The sequence below is a fragment of the Rattus norvegicus genome, chromosome 2 (genome assembly GCF_021556685.1).
Source record: "Rattus norvegicus strain SHRSP/BbbUtx chromosome 2, alternate assembly SHRSP_T2T, whole genome shotgun sequence".
NCBI classification, from domain to species: domain Eukaryota; kingdom Metazoa; phylum Chordata; class Mammalia; order Rodentia; family Muridae; genus Rattus; species Rattus norvegicus.
The window spans coordinates 3,038,973-3,052,049 of NC_141535.1; the positions used below are offsets into that span (position 1 = coordinate 3,038,973).

Here is a 13,077-nt window from a genome sequence, read left to right on the forward strand (position 1 = left end):
CAGCCTAAAGGACATATTTGCATAGCTTGGGTAAGACTCTTATCTCATCACTTTATCTAAGAAAAGAAAAGTGACATTCACTTAGAAAGACATACAGACAGACACACAGACAGACACACACACACATACACAGAGACACACAAACACACAAACATACAAACATAGAGTGGTGTGGGGAGGGAGGGAAGAAGAGAGGGAGGGAAGAAGGGAGAGAAGAAGGGAGAGAGAATGCTTGCAGTCAACTATTGAGCTAAGAACAAGGTTCGAAAAAGAGGAGTTACAGAAAGAACTGAAGTAGTTGAAGGGGTTTGCCACCCCATAAGAAGAACAATATCAACCAACCGAACCCCTGTCCTCGATCTTCCATGGACTAAACAACCATCCAAAGAATACACAAGGATGAGCCTATGGCTCCATCTGCATATGAAGCAGAGGATGTCCTTTTCAGGCACCAATGGGAGCAAATGCCCTTGGTCCTGTCAAGGCTTGATGCCCCAGTGTAGGGAACTGTCAGAATGGGCAGGTTGGAAGGAGTGAGTGGGTGAGTGAGGAACTGCCTTCATAGAACAGGAGGCATGAGGGGAAATAATAGCCAGTTTATAGAGGGCAAATCAGGAAATGGGATAATATTTAAAATGTGAATTAAAAAAATCCCCTCCCACAATGAAAGAAAAAGAAAGAGAAATGGTATGTGATCTCTTCCCGGGCAGTGGCCGGGACGCGCTCGCTCTCCTCAGGGCACCTGCTGCCCCTTCACCACAGCTCTCCAGCTTTGCTGGTGCCTGGGTGGGTCCGTCGAGTGCGGGGGTGCCTGTGCCGCTGATGGGTTTCGAGCACCCCACCCCGCCTTCTGGGCCTTGCTGTCCGCCCCGATCCTGTCCGGGTACTTAGCAGTCATGTTCCAGTGCGGAGGTTTAAAGAACCCGGGGGGGGGGGGGCGCCCTACCGCCCGTCGGTCATCTGCAGGAGGGCTTCCCGTTTCCTCCCTCCACCTGGTGCTCCCTGAAACTCAGCGGGCCCCCTCCGGCCACCGGCGCTTCCAGAGGCGGCGGTCAGGGGCCATGTCGCGGGCCCCCTCTGGGCGCCCGTGGGGTCCCAGCCCGAGCGCCCGACTTGCCCGCCCATTGGCTGGCCGCCGCCGGGTGCTGGGTGCGCGGCGTCCCTTGTACCGTGTGTTCCGCCTTTCCGTTCCCGACCCTCTCTTTTTTTTCTTTTCACATGTATCCTTTAGTTTCCCTCTGGCCGGCCTGAGGTGGAGCAGCCTTGCCATTGGCCCCTCTCTTTCGGTTCAGCAGGGGCCGGCGGGGGAGCTGGTGCTGTTGTTAGTACCCATAGGAGTTCGCTCACACCCCAGATACCGATACAACTCTTAGCGGTGGATCATTTGGCTCGTGCGTTGATGAAGAACGCAGCTAGCTGCGAGAATTAATGTGAATTGCAGGACACATTGATCATGGACACTATGAACGCACTTGAGGCCCTGGGTTCCTCCCGGGGCTACACCTGTCTGAGAGAAGCTTGAGGATCAATCACTGCACCCCCCTGCGGTTTGTCGCGGGGGGGGGGGCGTCCTGCAGCTGGGACTCTGCTCGCAGGGCCTCTCCCCTCGGCCCTCTGTCTCCCGACGTTCAGACTTGGGCAGCGTCCGTTTGTCGTCCATGCCCGGTGGGTCTGCGTGGGCGTCGATCTCGCCGTCCACCGGTGCCGGGGGCCGGCAACCCTTCTCGTGGCTCATAAATGCTCGCTCCACCACTCCAGCTGCTGTCCTCGCCCGCTCTCCCCACCATGGGGACGCATCGTCGTGGGCCGGTCGGGTGCCTGGGCGCGTGAGGGGCCGAGACGGGCCAGTCATCGCGCTCCGGTCTGGTGGGAGGTGGGCCAGTGCGCTCAGAGAGCGACCTGCAAAGGTTGGACGGGGGAGTCATACCACACCCTCGGGAGCCGGTCTCAGGTACCTCTCCTCCCACCCTCCCTCTGCAGGGTGCCGACCGCTCAGGGACCAGCCCTTTGCTGACTCGACTTGCTCCTGGGGTGTGGGAGCTGGCCGGGGTAGAGAGGTCGCAGTCCCCAGCCTGGGACCCTGGCGCCCACTTGCTCTCCTCTCCCTCTGTCCGCCCGTGGCCGCGCGCGCCCTCTTTTCCTCCTTTCCCTCTTGACCACAACCTCAGTTCAGACTTGGCGACCCGCTGAATTTAAGCATATTAGTCAGTGGAGGAGAAGAAACAAACCAGGATTCCCTCAGTAAAGGCCAGTGAACAGGGAAGAGCCCAGCGCCGAATCCCCGCCAGGTGCTGTGGCGCGGGAAATGTGGCGTACAGAAGACCCACTCCCCGGCGCCGCTCGTGGGGGGCACAAGTCCTTCTGATCGAGGCCCAGCCCTTGGACGGTGTGAGGCCAGTAGCGGGCCCAGTGCCGCCATGCCCAGATCTTCCTGGAGTCGGGTTGCTTGGGAATGCAGCCCAAAGCAGATGGTAAACTCCATTTAAGGCTAAATACCGGCACGATAGCCAACAAGTACAGTAAGGAAAAGTTGAAAAGAACTTTGAAGAGAGTTCAAGAGGGTGTGAAACCGTTAAGAGGTAAACGGGTGTGGTCAGCACAGTCGGCCCAGAGGATTCAACCCAGAGGCGCGCGTTCCGCTGTGCGGGTGATCCCGGTGGATCTTTCCCACTCCCCATTCCTCCCGACCCCTCAACCACGCATTTTTCTACCCCTCCAAGTGTCCCGCCATTGCTGTCCCATTCCTCCCAGCAGGGGGGTCGGCGGGCGCTCAGGCAGCGGGTGCGGGTGAGCAGGTGCGACCGGGGGTGGGGTTGGTGGGTGACCACCCAACCCCCCTGTTCAGCGACTGGCCGCAGCCAGGCGCCCTTCCACTTTGGCGGTGCGCAGAAACCAGCTACGGGACCGCTGGGAAGGCCCTACAGGGAAGGTGACTGGGGGGTGCAGTGCGGCGCGGCATCACCTGTGGGCCCCAGACCACCTCATCCCGAGTTGTACAGCACATCCTCTCCGTACAGAATACACTGACAGGCAGACACACAGACACACAGACACACAGACACACAGACAGACAGACAGACACACACACACACACACGCGTGCGTGCACACACACAGACACACACACCCAAATACATATTTAAGTATTTAAAATGATGTTTAAAAAAACAGTCTTCCTGTTTAACAGACATTTAAAGGGAAGTTGGCTGACAGACGTTTTTGTGGTTTTTTTATCCTCTTTTTTACCAAATAGGAGGTAGATCTGTTGGCCCTTTTATTAAAAGCCAAAGTATTAACTGGCGAGCCAATGTTTCAACTTTTCCCATTATGTTCCTTTCACGAAACCAGGGAGTGTTGTTTCCTTGGCTTTTCCTTTTTGAACCAAAATGAAAGGAGCTCTACCAGTTGGCCTAATTTCCCTGTTCCTTTTCCCTCTGCCAGGGTATGCTCGATGAAATAGAGTAAATAAATGAAGTTTCTAGTTATTTATTTCTTTGGGAGACCCGAACCCTCTCTCAAGAGACACTTCCATCTCCCCCCTCCACACACACAAGGCCTCTTCCCTGTATGTGGGGGAAGGGGGAGGGGTGGACAGGAGCTAGATGAGAGGGGGTGGGGTGGGTTGGGGCTGGAGAATGTGCATGTCCCTTAAGGACTGTCCAGGAAATACTGCTGCTGCACTAGCATGCTTTGCTTCAGCCCTGAGCCAGGGTGTGCCTGGTTTTTTTTTTGGGGTGGGGGCAAGTTTTCTGCCTGAAATCAGTGAGTGATGATTTCAGTGTGAATGTCTGATCCCTCCCTGTCCTTTCAGTGCTCTGGCTAATGGCAAATGACTGAAGAAAACCTTAGTTAGACTCACACCCAGCTGTTTGGAAATGGTAATGGAATTGATAGCACACCCTCAGGGAAAGAGGAAGACTCCCTTTGCTCACTTCCATCCTCGCCCTGCCAGCTCTGGATTTCTAAGTAAGGCTGAATCTGGACCATATTTACAAGATTTGGCATTTCTGATTCATGTTTAATGTTTAGTTAAATAAAGTTTGTGAAGGGCTGGAGAGATGGCTCGGAGGTTAAAATCACTCACTGCTCTGCTCTTCCAGAGGTCCTGAGTTTCATTCCACAGAAACCATATAGTGGCTCACAACCCTCTGCAAAGGGATATTCCATGTACTCTACTGTCGTGTGTATATGAAAAGGGCTTTAGTATACTCATATAAATGAAAATAAATAAATAAATAAACCTTTAAAAGAATGAAACAAAATGAAGCTTGCAAAGAAATTGTCATCTTAAAATGCCAGGCACATCTATCCACTCCTTTTATTTTATTTTGTGTGTGTAAAACATAACCACAGAGGTGGTTCCCCTTTTATTAACCTCGATAGAACAACTGGGACAGAAGTGCAAACTATCATCTACCTATCTGGGAGTGGAGTGGTTGGGTACAGGGAGATGGAACATTTGCAGTTAGTAAAGTTCTGCTGTCGGTTTTTTTTTTTTTTTTTCCTTTCCTTTTTGGATAGATATCGGGAGCTTTTTTTTTTTTTTAAAGTACAAATTTTGTTTTCTGTGCAACATTCTGATCATAGTTTCCCATCGCAAAGCTCTTTCCAGATCCTTCCTCCCCATCCACCACCCCGTTTACCCCAGGCCTGTCCTTATATGTGGTTGATGTATACCCAGGTGAATCTCCTTTGGAGAAAGCACGATATTCCCATCTCCTATGACTGTCAATGGCAGATGACTTAAATGCCAGTGACTTTGGACTTGACTCCATTTTTCACTTGGAGAATTGGGTTTGGATCTGTTGAACGAAGGCAGGCCCTGGGTTTTGAAACAAACAAACAAACAAACAAACAAACACACCAAAAAATATTTAAAGCAGGCAACAACTGCCTGCACGCCAAGAGATTGTTGACACCTCTTTGGAGCTAGTACGATGTGAAACTTGCTTAATAAAGTAGAATCCACACAGCACAAAGGGAACACTTTAACAAATTATGAGGAAGAGAGAGAGAGAGAGAGAGAGAGAGAGAGAGAGAGAGAGAGAGAGAGAGAGATCTGTTTATCTCCCTCCTCTAGTTTTTCAGACTAGAGATTTCATCTTCCTCTGTCTCTGGTGCTGGTGGCTTTACTGCTGGTTTGGGGGGATTGGGATAGGGATAGGAAGAAAAAAGTCTTGAGTGCTGATTTTAAACTCTCTCTCTCTCTCTCTCTCTCTCTCTCTCTCTCTCTCTAGAGCACTCTCTCTCTCTCCCTCTGCCACTCTCCCTCTCTTTCTCCCCCCCCTCTCTCTCTCTACACACACACACACACACACACACACACACACACACACACACACACACACACACTTCCTAGGATGAAAGAAAAAAATGAAAAGGAAGGCACTCATGGTGATGCATGACTTTGATCTCACTTTGGTCTCAGCACTGGAGAGGAAGGTAGGAAGGCCTATGTAGATGCAATGTGAAGAAGGCCTGTGTCAGATTAGTTAATGGCTAGGTAACTGTTACCTAGCTAGTCTGCCATTTTGTTGCAGTTACTAATCTTATAAGCACACTTTCTCATTGGTTGTTTGTGCTGTTACTGCCGGAATTCATTACATATTCTGGTAGGTTCTTCTGTGTGATAACACACTCAGAAGCCAAACACTGTAGAAGTCAGTCTAACTGCATTCTTTGTTGTCTAGTTACCCGCAATAATCTTGGACCTGAACCGAACACCCAGCAGCATTTCCCAAAACCATCCATGTATAAGCTTTTATAAGCTGGACCACGAACACTAGAGTGACAGTGCAGACAGAGACTATTTGGAACCGGACTCCCATTTTGAGTTTTTGTTTGTGTTCTTGTTTTTTTTCTCCTGTCCTGTCCTGTCCTGTCCTGTTCTGTCTGTCTGTCTGTCTGTCTTTCTGTCTCTCTGTCTTTCTGTCTGTAAATCCACACATATAGTTCTTTCCACGTCTTATATTTCAAAACAAATAATGCTTGTTGTGCTTCTCATTTCATTCAAGGGGACTACTCTCTAGATCAGAGGAGCCCCCTTACAATTCTCCACAGGTAGTGATGACTGGGGTGTTCAGTGCGACTAAGCAGGAATTGTATGGTTGCTGCCATTACGCTTGATCTTACCCAAGGTAGGGTTTCGTGGCATGGTTGCCAAGATGGCAAACAACAGACAGTGAGTGAAGAGATGGAACAATAACCTACAATTCTCCCTCTCTATCACTGTTTCTCTCTCATTCTCTTTGTCTATCTTCCCTCCTTCCCTCCCTCCTCTCTCAGACCTGAATGAAAATTGGAACTAAAGTAAATGTTCACTGAAAAGAATCCAGGTGCGGTGGTGCATGTCTTTTATTGCATCACTTGAGTGGTGGAGGTGGGTAGAACCCTGTGAGCAGGCTGCAGACCTGATCCAGGTACTGATTTCCAGGGCTTATGTGCAAAGACCCCTGACTCAACTAAAGAAATGAAGAGGAAATTAAAGAAACAGACACAATTAACTTGGAATAAAACAAACAAACTAAGGAAATGGAAAGGCAGTATTGGGGTGGCCTGGCTTACAGAGGAGGGGCAAACATTTATTTGCCAGTGCCTCCTCAGTTGAATACACACACACACACACACACACACACACACACACACAAACACACACAAACACACACACACGCTCAGAGAGAGAGAGAGAGAGAGAGAGAGAGAGAGAGAGCAATCAATCTGTTAATCTGTTTGTCTCCCTCACCTAGATTTTCAGACAGGGTTTCTCTATGAATTCCTCTGTAGACTGATGGCTCAGAGGGCAAAGCTGCTGGCTGTTAAAGGTCTAGGGAAAAGATGAAGGCCTAGATGCAATGTGTAGTCCTAAGGGAACTGTTAAGGCCTAGATGCCCTGTGAAGGAGGCCTACATCATGTATACATATGTACACACATATTCATATATATTAATATATATGTGAAAGTGTATACACTCAGGTATCCTTTATTTTATTAGCTTATTTTGAATATAATTTCCATGCTGATCAAAAAGAGGAAATTTTCTTTGGCACCGGATTCTTCTTTAACAATAAATGGATATAAATAATCACATATTCAGATGTTATGTCTAATATTGAGAAGATATTCCCAGATATGGTGTTAATCCATCATAGTGAAAGACCCCCGGAGAGGACCTTTCCCTCAGGAGGAGTCCCAAGCGCCCAATGACCGAGCTGAGTCCACTCGGATGCAATCAGCAAGAGGGTTTATTGGAAAACACAGGTACCTGCGGGCACACAGTCTCTTCGGAGGACTTGTGCGCCCAGCAGCTCCAGCATGGGGCTTTTATAGGGATTGGGGAAGCAGAAGCGGGAGTACAGAAGCAGATGCATAGTTACGGGGATTGGTGGATTCAAACGAGGCACATAGACATGTTTACATATGATTGGCTATTTCACATGATGAGGTAATAAGGTATAGCTACACACATTGGCAGGTTTGGGGCGTCCTGAATGTCGGGGGCTGGGGGCTTATCTCTTCCTGCCAGGTGGCCTGTGAGTCAGATCCGGTACTCCTGGTCTGTTCTGCATTCCTTTCCTTTTATGGTCTGTTAGTTCTAGCGGCAGGGCGGGGCTGCCTGGACTTGCTTTTCACAGTGTTTAATCCTGAGTGGAAACATACTCTTTTAACTTCATATTTTTAAATCTTAAATCTGTATAATTTTCCTTTCAATAGTCCATGTGTGAACACAAAACAGACTTAGTAAGAATTTTGGCAAGTGGATTTTAAAAACTTATATAGGGTTATTAAGAGCAGTGGTAACATTTTTTAACTTGATATTTTATATATTTACATTGCAAATGTTATTCCCTTGCCCAGCTACCAACTCTCCCAGAACCCACCCCCTGCTTCCATGAGGATGCTTTTTCTCCCATCCACCCACTTGCACCTCAATAGCATACCATTACCCTGCACTGGAGAAAGGAATATTCACAGGACCAAGAGCTTCTCCTCCTATTGATGCCAGACAATGCCATCCTCTGCTCCATATGCAACTGAAGCATTAGGCTTTTACATGAGTACTATTTGGTTAGTAGTTTAATCCCTGGGAGCACTGGTAAGTCTAGTTGGTTCATATTTTTGTTCTTCCTGTGGGTTTGCAAACCGTTTCTGCTCTTCCTTCACTCCTTCATTGGAGTCCCTATGGAGTCCGATGGTTAGCTTCAAACATGCTTGTCTATATCAGTGAGGTTCTGGCAGAGTCTCTCAGGAGACATCCACATCAAGCTCCCATCAATAAGGATTTCTTGGCATCAGCAATACTGACTAGGTTTGGTGGCTGCATATGTGATAGATCCCCAGATGAGGCAGCATCTAGATGGCCTTTCCTTAAGTCTCTGCTCCACTGTGTCCCTATATTCTCCTCCCTCTTGAGTATTTTGTTCCCCCTTCTAGGAAGTTCTGAAGTGTGCACATGTTGTTCTTCTTCCTTCTTGAGCATCCTATGGTCTATGAATTGTATCTTGGGTATTCCAAGCTTTGGATTAGTATCTCCTAACTGTGTTAATTCACTCAGGATGATATTTCCTAGTTCTATCCATTTGCCTAGGAATTTCATGAAGTCATTGTTTTTGAAAGCTGAGTAGTACTTCATTGTGTAAATATGCCACATTTTCTGTATCCATTCCTCTGTTGAAGGATATCTGGGTTCCAGCTTCTGGCTGGAGAGCCTTTGCACTAGAACTCTTCTAGTCTGATGTCTCTCAGAAATGCTCAAAAGTTTTTGTCCTGGGTGATTCTAGAATCCCATAAATCTGGATATAATATTTTGTGTAAAATTATGAAAGCATTTTAATTAAATTAAAATAGAGCAAAAGATAAAACTATGGATAAACTCTCTTTCAGCTTAATCTTTTCTTGGTTATTATCAGTATATAAGATACATACTGGGTGACAACAGCAAATTAAGAATTATCCTGCAGTCCTTTAACCATTTTCTATGTATCTGTGTTGTTGTGTGTTGTAAAAATATTGGTGGATGTGAGTGTGTGGTGCATGCCTGTAACTGTGTGGCTTTACCCATCTGTGCATGTGTTTTTGGAGTTCTGAGAAGGATTTCAAGTGTCTTCTTTAGTGCTGTTCACTGTTCTTGACATTAGTTCTCTTGTTGAACTAGAAATTCAGTGTGGGATTGGAGAACTGGTCAGTGAGCCCTCAGGATTCAGAGGTAATAGTTATGTGAGCTATCCCCTATGCCTGGCATTATGTATACATGCTGAATATTCACACCCAGGTCCATAAGTTTCTACCCTCTGATCAATTTCCCAGTCCTAGAGTGATGAATGTTTGCTTAAGATTTGATAACAGACCTTAATTGTTTTCTGTTTTTGCTATTGTTTGTAATTTTCCATAGGTAACAAGCAGGTGGATATTATGAAAGACACCTGAATAGACCAGAAAATAAAAATAGGAGTAGACGCAGTACAAGCAATTCTATAAAACCATATTTTGCATATTTACCTTGTGAAGCACAGTTGATATTTCTGGGTTTGCCTGTTATATAGACAGCATAGTTTGATATAAGGACAGTTTAGACTCTTTAAATACAAAAGAATAAGAGAGATACATCTCTTGAAATAGTATAGAGAATGTGATACTTTATCACATGAGAATTAAAACAGAGCCACATAGCCTTCAGCAGAGGAAATGAGGGAGAAGTGTGTACATACCTTTTGCAGCACAGTCTCTGGAATAAAAGAAACAGGGACATTTAAATAAATATATAGAAGTATTTAAGACTTCATTTCTCTTCCAATATTTGCAATTACATAGTCAAACATTATATCCTGGAGTCATAGGTCACTGTGCTATCTAGGATTGCACGATGAGGATGGCATAGTGGCAGTATAGCAAAATAACTGATAGGAAAAGCAGAGCAGTCACCCCATTAGGATTCATATCAATTTCATTTCCTCCCTGCTGGGAACTAAGCAACAATGAGTGAAAGTGTACAAGTGCCTCTGTAGTAATTTGGTGTCTTGGGGTTATGTCCAGAGGATATACAGCTGGAGCACATGGTGTTCAATTTATTTTTAGTTTGTCTGATTTAAAATGTGATTGCTGTTAGTAAACATTTTTGTGATGATTGCTTGAAATTTATTTGCTCTTTATTAGAAATTGTAGGATCATATTTATAATTTGCAGTCCTGGGGGTACTGGTGGTTGTACATGGGGAACAACTAAGTCAGCAAATGATTAAGTCAGACAATGCTGACGAAAAGAACATGGGATACCACAGTTACAGCTGCCTAAGAACTGATAACCACAACCTAAGGGAAGAGTCTCTTCCCTTAACCTTGACTCCTTTAAGACATTGGCTTCAGCATCAGACAGGCCTTGACAAGTTTGATCCTGGGTAAGGGCATAGAACTAGTGTTCCAGTTATTGTTTTGTCCAGGTCTTTCACACAGCCTAGGGCAGTCCTGGCTCCCCACATTAATAGGTACTTCATAGTATTCATAAGACTTTACGGCTGGATGTGACTTTTGAATTTTCTTTCATAAGCAGGGAAGTGTTAGATCACAGTCCTGTCTAACTGGCTGCTTTCCCCAAACCTGCCATTCCCTTTGTAACCTCTCAATGTAATTGATAAGCAACATATTCTGTGGCCTTGTAGTCTCTCTGTCCCTTGCATCTGATTCCCAGGCCCCAAAAACCTTTAATGGTAACTCTGCCTCCACCTTTTTTCTTTCTGTGGTTCATCTATTAGTCTAGATCACAAGGTATATATCGTACCCCAAGAAATCATACGATTGAGAAACACCAAAATCCTATAATTTCTTGGAAATTAAAAATCCTCACTCTCTTATCTTTGTCTTTAGTATCCCATCATGGTTATATGTGGCTATGATGCAATAAATCACCTCATACTCAAGGACTTAAGCATGTTTTTCCTTCAGGACACTCGACGCACAATATATGTGCTGCAGTAAAAATAAAAACAACAAAACAAAACAAAAAACCCGAAAGAACTGGTTCCCAGTTATACCCTAGCTGTCTTATTCCCTTAATATTTCTGGTGCCATTGGAAATAGCAATAATTTATCTCAGTGGCTCCATGCTGCCCCCATCTACTTTCTGACACACTATTCTTCCCAACAGGACACCCTTTCAGGCTGCTCCTCCCTCATCCTCAGCCCTCTTGGTTCGCTTTCCACCACGCCAGGCAAACACATCCCAATTCTTTGGTAGGCCCATGCATCTGGCCACCATACACTCTCTAAAACTCAATTAAGTTGCCTTATGAAAGAACACATCAAACAATATTTTCTGATGCAATTGATAAGATATAATTTGCCAATCTAGATGACACAGAATCCTGTACACACCCATCCCATGAGAATAGTCATAACAACGTGTAATATGTACAGAGAGGCATCTAAACATCTACTGCCATGTTCTCTGTGCTCTCACATTCTCACTCTGGCTTCCTCTGCCTCTCTAAAACTTTTCTCCCACCAATCATTTCTTCTTATCCAATGACAGGCTTGGTTCTATCCTGTACCTCACTTCACCTTAATAATGACATCATTCTACTCTTTTACCCTTTTAATTAAAAAAAACCAGAAACTTTTTTCTCAAATATAAGTTGAGCACAACTATTATCATTCTGTAATTTAAAAGTATAAGGTGTACCTAACACCCATCCCAACTTTTATTAGTTAAACAGAACATTTAGATATATTATAGCTTTTAAAAGGCTAAAAATCTGTTATATCCTGGCTAGCTTATGCATTATGTGATAACTAGCTAATTAAATATGTATTCTCAGATTCGGTTTTCCAGAATTTTATTGAGTATTTTTGCATTGATATTCATAAGGGAAATTGGTCTGAAGTTCTCTTTCTTTGTTGGGTCTTTGTGTGGTTTAGGTATAAGAGTAATTGTGGCTTCATAGAAGGAATTCGGTAGTGCTCCATCTGTTTCAATTTTGTGGAATAGTTTGGATAATATTGGTATGAGGCCTTCTATGAAGGTCTGATAGAATTCTGCACTAAACCCGTCTGGACCTGGGATCTTTTTGGTTGGGAGAGCTTTAATGACTGCTTCTATTTCCTTAGGAGTTATGGGATTGTTTAACTGGTTTATCTGTTCCTGATTTAACTTCTGTACCTGGTATCTGTCTAGGAAATTGTCCATTTCCTGCAGATTTTCAAGTTCTGTTGAATATAGGGTTTTATAGTAAGATATGATGATTTTTTCAATTTCCTCTGAATCTGTAGTTATGTCTTCCTTTTCATTTCTGATTTTGTTAATTTGGACACTCTCTCTGTGTCCTCTCATTAGTCTGGCTAAGGGTTTAATCTATCTTGTTGATTTTCTCAAAGAACCAACTTTTGGTTCTATTGATTCTTTCTATGGTCCTTTTTGTTTCTACTTGGTTGATTTCAGCTCTCAGTTTGATTATTTCCTGCCTTCTACTCCTCCTGGGTCTATTTGCTTCTTTTTGTTCTAGAGCTTTTAGGTGTGTTGTCTGGCAAACTGAATCCAGTAGCCCATCAAAACAATCATCCAACATGATCAAGTAGGCTTCATCCCAGGCATGCGGAAAACCATCAACGTGATCCATTATATAAACAAACTGAAAGAACAAAACCACATGATCATTTCATTAGATGCTGAGAAACCATTTGACAAAATACAACACCGCTTCATGATAAAAGTCCTGGAAAGAGTAGGAATTCAAGGACCAAATCTCAACATAGTAAAAGCCACATACAGCAAATTAGTTGCTAACATGAAACTTAATGGAGAGAAACTTCAACTAATCCCACTAAAATCAGGGACTAGATAAGGCTGCCCACTCTCTCCCTACTTATTCAATATAGTTCTTGAAGTTCTAGCCAGAGCAATCAGACAACAAAAGGAGGGCAAGGGGATACAGATCGGAAAAGAAAAAGTCAAAATATCACTATTTGCAGATGATATGATGGTATATTTAAGTGATCCCAAAAGTTCCACCGGAGAACTACTAAAGCTGATAAACAACTTCAGCAAAGTGGCTGGGTATAAAATTAACTCAAATAAATCAGTAGCCTTCCT

General features: G+C 44.8%; 1 non-coding gene across 1 annotated transcript; it reads left to right on the forward strand.

The window, feature by feature from the left end:
• The first annotated feature begins 1,364 nt into the window (after positions 1-1,364).
• Positions 1,365-1,517, forward strand: LOC120101393 (5.8S ribosomal RNA). Its single transcript, XR_015679251.1, has one exon. It is a non-coding gene; the product is annotated as a 5.8S ribosomal RNA (ribosomal RNA).
• The last annotated feature ends 11,560 nt before the right edge of the window (positions 1,518-13,077 follow it).